This window comes from Coccinella septempunctata, chromosome 7, assembly GCF_907165205.1.
Source record: "Coccinella septempunctata chromosome 7, icCocSept1.1, whole genome shotgun sequence".
In the NCBI taxonomy this organism is placed as follows: Eukaryota; Metazoa; Arthropoda; class Insecta; order Coleoptera; family Coccinellidae; genus Coccinella; species Coccinella septempunctata.
The window spans coordinates 32,337,061-32,349,194 of record NC_058195.1 but is presented as its reverse complement, the minus strand read 5'-3'; the positions used below and the strand labels follow the sequence as shown (position 1 = coordinate 32,349,194).

The following is a 12,134-nucleotide window of genomic DNA, read 5'->3' as shown; positions in this document are numbered from 1 at the left end:
ATTGACGAGTTAGTTTCAGAAGACCCAATCTCTTCAGCGGCCAAATCAGGCTCCAATAAGTTTGTAACCCTTCTCGATGGAGAAGGTTTAAACGATTCGACAGAATACTTACAAGATTCTAGCATCCTGCCATACTTCAAAAGTTCTTCTATAGACTTAATTTCCATAAGACCTAGTTGAGTTTGGTGAAATGGAGCTGTATTCTTCAACAAAATTCTGAGGTGTAGTGGCTCCGATACAGGCATGGTGAGACGGTTGAATAAATTCGTCATTACGGCGATATACATACCGATAGTTTCATCAGGTGACAGTGTTGGTTTTTTTATTTCCTGGAAAAGGCGATCATTGTAATCAGGGGGCTGAAACTCCTCACGCAACGAAGCAACCAGAGAGAACCAACCTTTGACGCGACTTCCAGTTGCTCGATACCATACAAGAGCCTTTCCGGAAAACAAATCTATGGCCGAATTAAATATATCATCATGGGTAGCATTTCTAGCCACTCTTAAGTCTTCGACACGTTCTAAAAATGAGCTCAAAGAAAGGTAATCCTTTTTTCCGGAAAATTTCAAGTTCCACTGAGAAACCGGTATTTTTTTTTTTTTACTTTCCCACACAGCATGGAATATTGCAGTGAAAAATTTCAAGATATTTTCAAGAAAGATTTCATTGAAATATTTATGAAAGGTTTCGAGAATATTTACGGCAAGAAATTTTCGCAAGATTGGCAGAATATTTCCATGATATGTAATAAATCTTTCATGAAATATGACTTCATAAGATTCATTAATATTTCATGAAATATTCTACGAAATTTTTATGACAGATTTTGCAATATTTCAGGAAAATGAATATCCATAGAAATCAGAATATTTTTGAGGAATATTTCTTAAATTTTTCAAAAAATATTTGCAGGAATATAAACTAAATATTTCTAATTCGTCTACATAATACATTGAAAAAAGCCTTAAAGTAATATTTCAGTGGAGGATTTTCGATGAAAAGCTGAAAGTGTAAAAATTATATCAATTTTCATTCCCGAAATCTTACTGAATGCTCTTTGAAAGATTGGCTGGCCAATAATTTGTATAAAGATCGCTAATATGTATGAAATATTTTGTCTTCCAAAGTACTGTTTTGATGCGCCGCGTTGAATATTATAAATTTTGATGAATTTTGAATTGTCTCAGGGTAGGTCCGAGTATGTAATTTTGAAAGATTTAAAAAAATTAACAATTTATTAATTAATTCTCCAAATAACAAATTTTAAAATTAAATCAATGATTCCTATCTAACCCATCTAAAAAATTCTTATTATATTCTATATACGGTTTTAAAAAATAATTTTCATTCAACTCACAATTCTATGCTACAGTCCTTATTTCATTTTATCAATCACTATGCTCTATCAGCTATCTATGGTTCTATTTCAATTCTCTCTTGATTTGTAAGGTTATGTTATTCTTTCTTCGGTTAATCTTTGGTTAATCAGCTGTCTCTGCTTCCTTCGTCGATGTGGTTATCTCTTGATGTCCAAACTTACGATGATTCCTTGAATTCAATGTTTATGATATCTTGATCTTGAATAAAGGTATGATGACCATAACAAGTTGTATCCTCGGTGAAAATTTTAATGTTTTTCTGTTATATAAAGGTAATTTCCTCTAATCAACTTTTAATGTGCTTTTATTTCAAGTTTGCTTCAGGTTTACTTCTTCAGAATTCACAATTTTCTTTCATAACTTCTCATAACAATCTTCTTTACTTGCAACTCCCCAAAAACAAAAAACTCTCCCGTTTCCCCGGTTTTTTTCCTTCAATTTTTTTTTTATCCTATCTTGATTTTTTTCATATCACTGATTTAAATTAGTCACAGAATAATTACAACAAATTTTCTTTAAATCTTTCATTTCAGCTCTTTACCTTGACATACCTGATTGAAATAAAGTAAATAGAAACTATGGAATTTTGAATCTCAGAAATTATAATTCCTCACAGAAAAAACTGGTAAGGATTATGTATCTGAACATACATCATAATTTTGAAACCATAACAGTACCTATAATGCAACTGAACATTTCATTAACGTTTCAAGTAATACTACAATAAAGATTTCAGAATCGCTCCAGAATATTTCTTTGCAATATTTCTGAAAGATGAAGTGGAAGCCCAAATAAATTGTTAATATTTCATGAAATATTTCAGGAAATGATATTTTGATTTCACTGAAATTTTTCCATATAAGAATTCATATATTAATATATAATAAATATATAAGAAATACTGCAGGAATATTTCAACACATCTCCGGATTTTTGTGCGGAATATTTTGGGTTATATGTTATATCCGTGAAATATTCTACTGACTTTTTATTTAATGTTTTGTCGTTAGCATCCCTCTTGTCTGAAGTTACTGTCTTTTTAATGTGTGAATATGCTATAATTCTTTTCGCACTGGGTAGTCATTTTAGTACTTCGAAAGAGCAAATAACAACAACAAAATATCTATCTGTATGAATATATTTGACGTTATAGTCTATACCTTGTTTCTTCAACAATTTATAATTTCGTCTGTAGATTTTCTATTGAAACTATATTGCATAGAGTAGCATTAATTTATATTTCATTTTATCCCTTGAATTACTTCGGAGATACTCAATTACATTCACCTACTACCCCTTTATGTATATTAAATTCATCTTAAAATTTTCGTCGTATCCTAATTAACTTTCAAATAACGCGCTCTTCTCTCGACTATACTAGTGTGCGTCGACGCGGCATTCCAAGTCCCCCTCGATAGAATCAGCAGCGATGCCAGGTTGGAGAAATTTTCCTAAGATTTATTTTCCGATGTCCAGAAATCTGTTCTATTTCATATATTACACTATCTTCAATTACTCTAAGCCACGGTTTTACATTCTACAGTTCAGGTTCAAACCTAGTTCAAAGTTGAATCCATTGTAATTTTGGACAGTTCAGTTCTATTTTGTCATTGTCAGGCAGTCAGTTGAATTGGGTTCAACGTTGGATTCAGCTTTTATCTGTAACTGTATAACCGGCATTCAATCATTATAAGTACCTAATAAATAATTTGTGAAGTAGATGAATTATTTTTAATCATATTGTCTTAGGAACTGACTTAAAATAAATAATTTTATTCCTTGGATACAAATGAACTTAACAAGTACTACTTTCAGAAGTCGATATTCTCTATATCTCTATCCGTTTTTCACAAGGCTTGATAAAAATGAAAATCAAGAATCTAGGTAATTCAACATAGTAAAGATTTACTCTACTCTGGATACCGTATACTGGGGAATAAAATTTCTGGACCCGGCAACGCTGATCACTAGCCACTCTAGCCACCTGCTTAGTGCAGAAACGAGAAACGGCAGTACGTGAGATTTGGGTTTCATTAGAAGAAGCGCAAGCCGAACAAGGAAGCATTCATTGGTGCCATTTTGATTTTGTCGTTTGCGCGTTGTCTCGATCGTTTTGTGTGTTTGTGTGAAACTAAAGTGTGTATTGATATGGAACGAAATAAATTCCAGTTTGATTACCACTTGATTCTTGGTAAGTAACTTATTTCCTCTTTAACGTTTTCAATCTACTAGCACGTGTTATTAAATCTATCCATTTGTGCTATAATGTCACAGAAATATTTGTATATGTTCATTTTTATTATTTTTCAGCACAATTCAACTGTTTCACCCTAGGTCCTACCTTACCACAACCAGGTTAAACGAGAGGTTGAATCTATTCAATGGAATTTTCGAATTAATCTTTATTCTTTTTATAATATCTAGTTTAACATGTGATTGGGAGCTAATGAATTCCATGTTTTACGGATTTCTACTCGTATTTTTATTTTTTGTTATTTGTTTACCCTTTTATGCAAATTATATCATTTGATTGAAGTTGGTATCATACTTCATACTTTGAATGTTTTGCAGTAGCTTTTGGTGTAAGGACAAAATATGAAGAAGCGATAGATGCCGAAATAATTCAGTGTTACCCATACGGATATGGTTGGATGAATTCAGATGGTGGACGGAATAAAAAGTGAGTTTTATAATTTTTTCATATCCTGAGATTTTCTGCTTTTCTTCAGTTCACCCTCAGAATAGAATGAATTTTGTGGTTCTTTTCACGACTACTTGCTGTGCAAGTTGCTTTCAAAATAGAATCTGCACTAAAATTGTTCTCGTGATGTGAATTTTTTTAGGGCTTTTATTGTTTTGTGAATAATGACTTCACTTTATAGAGTGTGAGAGTCTAACTTCAAACAAATTCTGTGAAAAAAGGCAGTTTTTTTGTTGTAAATATACTAGCACAGGTTGAATTAGTATTTTTAAATGGCGCTTTCTTAAGTAAAGGAATATGATACTGTAATTTGATACATTATCGAAATTTTTTTGATTTTTTCCGAGGGGGTAACCACTTCCGAAATCGATGTACTTTTGAAGACCGAAATCATCATTCGAAATCCCGAAATCATCATTCGAAATACCGAAATCATCGTCGAAATCATCTTGATTTCCGAAATCAATGTATAATACATTTTTCACATAGTGGTTATCCTCTCGATTTTTTATGTCCATTTCTGAATGTACCAAATATCAAAGTCTTATTTCTTGTCGTTGAAAAGATATTCAACAAACATCGACTAATTCGAAAACGAGGGAATCTGATTCAACTCGAAGAAATAACTCGGTTATTTCAAAAATTGAATGTCACGAGGTTCTTGATAATCATTTTCTGTCAAATAAAAAGTTGAATAAAAATGATTAATGAGAGTAGCAGCGAAGATTAACGAGAATATTCATTAGTTTGTCATTCTGTGGGTCACAACGTTTGTTGAAAGATCGAACAAAAGAATATTAAATAAAAACTTAATATTTGGATGCGTATGTGTAACTTTAGAGTAGTCATAAAAAAATCACAATTGTGCGCAACTTAAACCTCTGATCGCTCTGTCCGGGCATATTTACAAAAAAAACTGCCTTCGGTATACTGAATTTGTTCAAAGTTAGAGACTTGCACTATATAATCTTCTGTTACCATCATTTGTTCTAATAGCAAAAATCACACCGATCAGGAATTTGACAAGTTGAAGAAAATATATTTCAGTAAAGTGTATCTTTTCAGTACTATAAATATTCCATACCACCAATGTAGTATCATCTTGTACTGACAGGTGCTTTATAAATAATTTTTACATCAGTTGGCGTCAATTTCGAAATTCTATGATGTTATTCAGTTCAAACCCCTCTAGTAAGGAGCATCATTCGAAGCCAAATTCTAAGCAACAATCTTTAATAAAGACCCCGTATTTACTGCTGCTGAATTAATTTTCTGAAAAGTACATATTTATTATTTTTCCTCCAATTTTGCACAATTCTTCATAGAAGAACTTTCATCACCCTGAATTGACAAAATATGAAACTTTCTGTTTCTGAAAAATCATAAAAATATATTTATTCCAGGAATGCCAGTACCCAACGACAATTTCCGTTTCAATTATCTGCAGATCCTGATGACGAAGATAAAGGTTTCATTGATACATATTTTAATGTAGTTAATGGAAAATGAATAAATTCTTTTGACTGATTTTGTTCTATTCAATACAAATATAACCTTGGTATACTATTTCAGGAAAACCTTATATATATATAAATATAATGTTCCTCAAAAAAATATCTTACGAGATCTTTGAACAATATTTAGCAAGGGACTTCATAAAATACAAATTCTCAAAAATTTGGTATTACTTTGAAGATATGTGTTCAAAGTATTGCTCAATTCTTCGGGAACATGAATTTTATGAAGTTATTCAGCTACCCTGGCGAAATGTTGTTCAGAGAATTCGCAAGATATTTTTTTGCATATTATTGCAGAAATGCAGATAACGCTTAATATAATTCAAAACATTTCCCAAATTTTTATGGAAATATTTACTATTATTGCATATAAATCTTACAAAAATATTTCTAGAAAGATTCCAGCAACTTCACACAAACATCGCAGAAATATATTTCGTAACATTTCAGAGCCCCTCGTTGGAAGATTTCGAAAACCTCTTCTGAAGATTTCATGAAACATTTCTTTCAATTAGAAGAAATCTTGCGTAAATATTCCATGTAATATTACTATGATCTTTAGGAGAGATTTCACATAATGTTGTAGAAAATATTTCAAAAATCTATATGAAATATTTCAATGTGAGAAAAAGTCGGACATAACTTTATTTCATGAATATTTCAACGAAAGATTTATTAAATATTCAAAACCTTGCGTACAAATATTTCATAAATATTTGACAAATATACCATGCTATGTGGGTTGGGTGAATTAGGCACAGCAGAGGAATGTGAGGCATTACCAACTGCAATATCGCAATCAGCTTCCGAATCGGATGAAGTAATTTCCGAATTGCTACTAGAAATAACAATCTGAGACATACCGATATCTAAAGCATTTTCCGATAATAAAAGTTATCGACTATGCTGTTTTATTAAGTTATCGACTATGCTGTTTTATTTTTTTGTTCAAGGTAGTTTGTTTAGAGAGAATATCCACGAGCAGAGCCGATTTGTTTTTATTGTCATCATTTGTAATTGGTTTCGCTCTATTCAATCTTTCCAAACCGAAATTTATTTTAGTGACAATCTTCCACTGAACAGCAACATCTGAACCATCAAAATTATTCAAGATTGTATCGATTTCAGCGAGTGTCTTGTTCAACTCAACTTTATCTGTTTCGAACAAAAATGGATAATCAAATGAAAAATCAAATTTCTTTTCCAATCTCAAAAGATTACGCAAAGTCTCTCTCATCAACTTAACAGTTCCCACATCAGTTACACCCCTGATTGCCAGTAAATATTTAAGTTCAGTCGATGAAAGTCGATAAATTTAAAATTTGAGAGAAGTCATTTTAATATGAAATTCTAACCACTGAACGAAATCTCAAATCAGTACCGTATGGCGCGTCAAAAAAAAAAGCAAAAGAAATTATCTCGCCTATCGTATGAGTCAGAGTTCGAACGATTCGTATTAAATCTGACATAAAATTTATGAACTATGAAAATGTTTAAAATCAATGAATCTATACAATTTTTCAATAGAATGAAATATGAAATCAAATATTCCAACTTCAAAGATGTACCCTCTTTGAAAATTAGAAAAAAATGGAAAAAAACACTCCAAGGTTCACAGAATTTCTGAAAATTAATCAAAAATTTGAAATGAAGGGGCCCCACGTTGGGCGCCAAATTTGTAACGGGTATATTGAAGAATATGAAGAGGAAAAAACAATTCCCGTTTGCAAAAGGGTGACCAGCTAGCTCACAAGGGGTAGGTTCTTTACCCTCAAAGAGGAATAAATCTTAAAATGAAATAAGGGGCGCCAGGCTAAAATGCCTGATCACCTAATAATTAGCTAACCCTATATTTTTATATTTACAACCTATCTTTACTACCTAAATTTATTAATCCTCATTCTTATCTTACACTACCTGACTCTATAACTTAACTCTGAGCCTAAATCTTAATTACGTGCGTTGATGTAGCAATCAAATTCTACACAATTTACGAAATATAATATATATAAGTGATCCCACTTGGGGTACTTATTCTCTCCAATCAGATAGAAATTTACGTATAATGTAGACCAGTGGAATGAACAGGGTTCAGTTAATCCACCCAGTATCAGCCAACAATATAGATATAGCGTTCTTACAGTAATGTACTGGTATACAAAATAAAAAACCCTGAAACAATAGAAATTCTTGAGTTTTAATCAAGTTATACAAAAAAAAAACTCGAATAATTACGAGAGTAGAAATTTCAAAAGCTCTTTACGTTAAGCTTCAACGCTACGATATTTCTCTCTCAGTCACCAAATTCAGATTGAATACGGTTTAAGAAAAGTATGGAAAGGAGAATCAACAAAAAATTCGCGCATACGGCGCAATATTGAATGCGTTCGAACTGCGACGTTCAAATCAAAATCACCGCGAGAATTCAAACGTTACATGCGTAAGGCCAAATACATCTCCACACTGAATCTGAAACAAGGATACTGGCAGCATAGATTAAATTAAAATATAGATGGATCACTGTGAGAAGTGGCGCCACCAATTGTTATGGTACACTAAGCACAAAAATTATTTCAAATTTGATCGTTAGGTGTCACTGTATTATGAGCTTTCGATCGTTATCACTCGTGAATGACCGTGATGTCCGCCGAATATTCAAACGACTAATCAATTAACTATAGACCGACAGATGTATTTTTGATTATCTATCAATTTACGAATTGACATAATTTTCTAATAAATTATTCAATAGGCGAAGCGAAATGTCTGCAAGAGTGAAGTCGTGCTGTGTTGTTGGATGCAAAAATCGTGATTCAAAAGGTAATTTTGCGACATTACATTGAATTCAAAAGACCTTAAAACCTTTATTGAACAAGTTCATACGATGTTCGCTACTTCCCCAAAGTACAATTAAACATCGCCCTACAATACAATACAATGGAGGAGGCAGGGTTTTCTCACTGAGGTTTCTTCTCTGAGCTCTTGTATTATACGCCGAATTGTATGGTACCTCATTATATCAACCTCTACTAAAACTTTTTCATGTCATACATAAACTTTCTTGTTTGATATTCAAAAATGTATTGCTTTTATCCAATAGAATATGCGTATATTATGTATAAATATTGAATTGTTTTTGTGATTAGGTATTATGGTAGTTTATGAAAAATGTTTTTGTCTAATGAATAAGTTTTGTAATTAGAATAAAGTGAATTTAAAAGATAATTTCAATTATTAAATGAATCCGTGTTTGAAGAACAATGCAATAAATTTTTCAATTATGAAGTGATTTTTTTTTTCGATTCTTCGGATCAGAGAAAAATCCAGATAGAGATTCGTATTATTCGTTATTTCACTGCAATTTCTTAATGAGCAATTTATTTCGAATCTTTCTCTGAGTTTCACTCAGAAATTTCCAAATATATTCTGCCTTGATCATTACAAGAAAATTGAAAATGAGCGTTACAGGTTCCCTTTTTATTTGGTTTCGTCGAAAATTAGTACATGTACCGTAAAAACAGATGACGCTGAAGTTTGTTTTTCGAGTGGTCCATCTATTCTCTGTTCATTTAATCTATGACTGGCAGATACCCCCCTCCCCTCCGAAATATGACATTCATACGAAAAGAATTCAGCGAGTACAGAATAAATTTTTGGCCTTTAAAAGACTCAAATTGATGATCGAAACAACAAGCACTTAAGATATAAATTTAAAATCCTCGAACTCGAGGATGATCGTAATGGATTCCTGTATACACTCCATAAAATCATCAATAATCATATCGCAACTCTCCGTACTTGCTTTCAAGAGTCAACTTCAGAGTACCTGGTTGCGATGTTAGGGATAAAAGCCTATTCAACAACCCTTATCGAAGAACGAATACAGGACAGCACTCTCTGTTCACAGGCCGCTTTTGAGTCTCTCAGTTTGAGTGAACGTGTGGATGTTTTCTCGGATGCGTTTCATAATGTCAAAAAATTCATTAAAATGCTGTTTTTTGCTTCTTATTGTACAGTAAACCACTGATCCTATTGAATTTGACCTAGCTAATATGTAATGTGTGGTTCTACAATAAATAAATGAATAATACATTATTAATACGAAACAGACATACGTACGACTTGAATTCAGAAAATCCTACGCAAGTAAGGAATTATTCATTTTGAAAAAATCGATATATAAGTACTTTATCATTATTTTTCTTCGCAGACTCCAACGCAATCCTTAAAAATTAGGGGTTGTACAGAAACACAGGCCAACAATATAACACCAATGGTGAAATATATGCTGCTTACGACCTGTATAGAATTGTATTGTCTAAAAGACTATTCCAGTCGTAAAGAACCATATTAAAATTGAACAGCACGGATTCATGGCTGGGAGATCTTGCACAAGTAATTTGACTACCAATATTTTGCCAGTATATTTGCGAAGCACTTGATTCTGCTGGTCAAATTGATTTTACAGACTTTCAGAATGCTTGGACAGGGTTGAACATCTCTAAATTGCTTTGAGTTTTCGCGTTCCGAGCCATCATTCGGTGCTATGTAGTTATTCCATCTGCTCAATTCAGAAGGGATGAAGAACTCTGAAAAAAAATTCACAAAATGGCGGAAAACCTGCAATGTTCGTGATTATTCTTTTCGGTTCATTTTAATGTAATTTTCTGAATAAACACAATTTTCGAAGAATATATGTGCCAAAATTTTTCTATAAATCGAACAAAACTTTTTTACGTCTACAGCGAAAAAAAAATTACACCCGAAATTGTTGAAATGTTTCCCGATTGTATTTCCTCTTATACGTAACACGAATATTAAAACAGAATCGAAAAATATCGAACCGTTTCTTTACTGCAGCCGTCCAAATATCTCGCAGGAACCTCTAACATAATAAAAAAAAACCGGTTGGCTGTGAGGCCCAAAATTTTTAAATTGAGCTGTCGAAACATTCCAGATAATGCGAATTATCTTCTCATAAAACTTAATATCCCCATCACGCTATACATTGGACTCGCTCAGGGAATTCGAATTTTTATCCCAGTTAAATTGCTAATAAATTGCTCAAAATTGCTGTTCGCCTTGCAATTCAACTGTAAATTTGAAATTTTGCATCGTACACAAAAATAATCGAATAAAAACGAACAGTAAAACCAGCAGAACGAATCTTTGAAATTTTCTATTCTCTTCTTGTGTATTGCGAATAGTAGACCTCTTGACTAAATATTCAATAAATGAAAATTCACATTTTCTGGCTACATTTTCCGTCCCTGTATTGTGTAAAGGGAATCGGAAAAAGACTTAGGTTCCCACCAACGTGGCTAAAAAGCCAAGTGGTAGAATTCCCTCTAAAATAACTTGAACGATAACTAGAAATTACGAATATTACAATAGTTTCCACTTTCGTCAAAAAGAATGCAACACTCAAACAACGTCTTTTTTCAATTTCACCAGTATACGAATTCTAGCCAATTTTCGAGACTTCTCGAGAAAGTTTTTCTTCTGGAAATTCATAGAAAAGATAATTTCACTTTGGAAAGTTAATACCATGAATGAATATTTTTGTTCTTCAATGAAAACATCTTTCATTCTTTTTCCGTTTCACGAATGAAAAATAAAGACTTTCGAGATGACGAACTGATAAAATTGAATTATAATGAAAACCCCATAAAAATTAGTGGTTTCAGAAGTAAGATATAATAATTCATTTTCTCTTTTTGAACTGACCACTAGAATGGGGTTGACCCCTATTAACCACGCCAATTCATGGCATATAAAGTTCCCTCGTTGTTCCTAAGGGTTGTGTTACTGGGGTCATTTGTTCATGTTACCATGCTAATTGTGCAATTCAGTTAGACGCCTCTGTTTTTTCTACCTAGATTACGTTTGAATAATATGCCGAATTTAAAATTTGGCTTAGTAATTGGCCCCATATTTCTGATCCCAAGTTTCGTTATCCCTCCCTGTATTGTGTGAAGGGAAACGGAAAAAGACCTCAGTTCCCTCCAACTGCATCTAAAAAGCCACGTGATATGATTCCTTCTCAAACCTATAAAGTGATTTTTAATTACTCTAGTTTTCTGGCAATAAAATTGAGTGTTTTTCTTCAACCCCTCAGCCGAAATCCCAACCAACTACTTTTTTGACTGGGAACATATACTATGTGGGCTCGATGGAAAGCTCAAGGAAAATAAGATCTCACCATATTTTTTTTTTTGATTACTAATAACGGATTTCTCCAAGAAACTCTATTGTTTTTTTTCGAAAACTACAAAAATAAAAAAAAAACAAATATTATAATGGGCTTTCATTTTTCGGGAGCTTCCCAACGAGCCCAAGCATGCTGTATATTTTCATTTTAAAAACAGAAATTGTATTGGGTTGAAGAAAAATATTCAATTTTCAACTGAGGGTCTCAATTCATGTTATTGGTTGAAAAACAATAAATTTAATTTTTTTTTCGAGCGACTTTTATATTACTCCTGATATAAATACATTATTGGAAAAATAACAAAGATGATGGTATGATTTTAT

General features: G+C 32.2%; 1 long non-coding RNA gene across 1 annotated transcript; it reads left to right on the top strand.

The window, feature by feature from the left end:
- The first annotated feature begins 1,618 nt into the window (after window positions 1-1,618).
- Window positions 1,619-2,007, top strand: LOC123317928. The gene is made up of 2 exons (XR_006538220.1): window positions 1,619-1,654; window positions 1,916-2,007. It is a non-coding gene; the product is annotated as an uncharacterized LOC123317928 (long non-coding RNA).
- The last annotated feature ends 10,127 nt before the right edge of the window (window positions 2,008-12,134 follow it).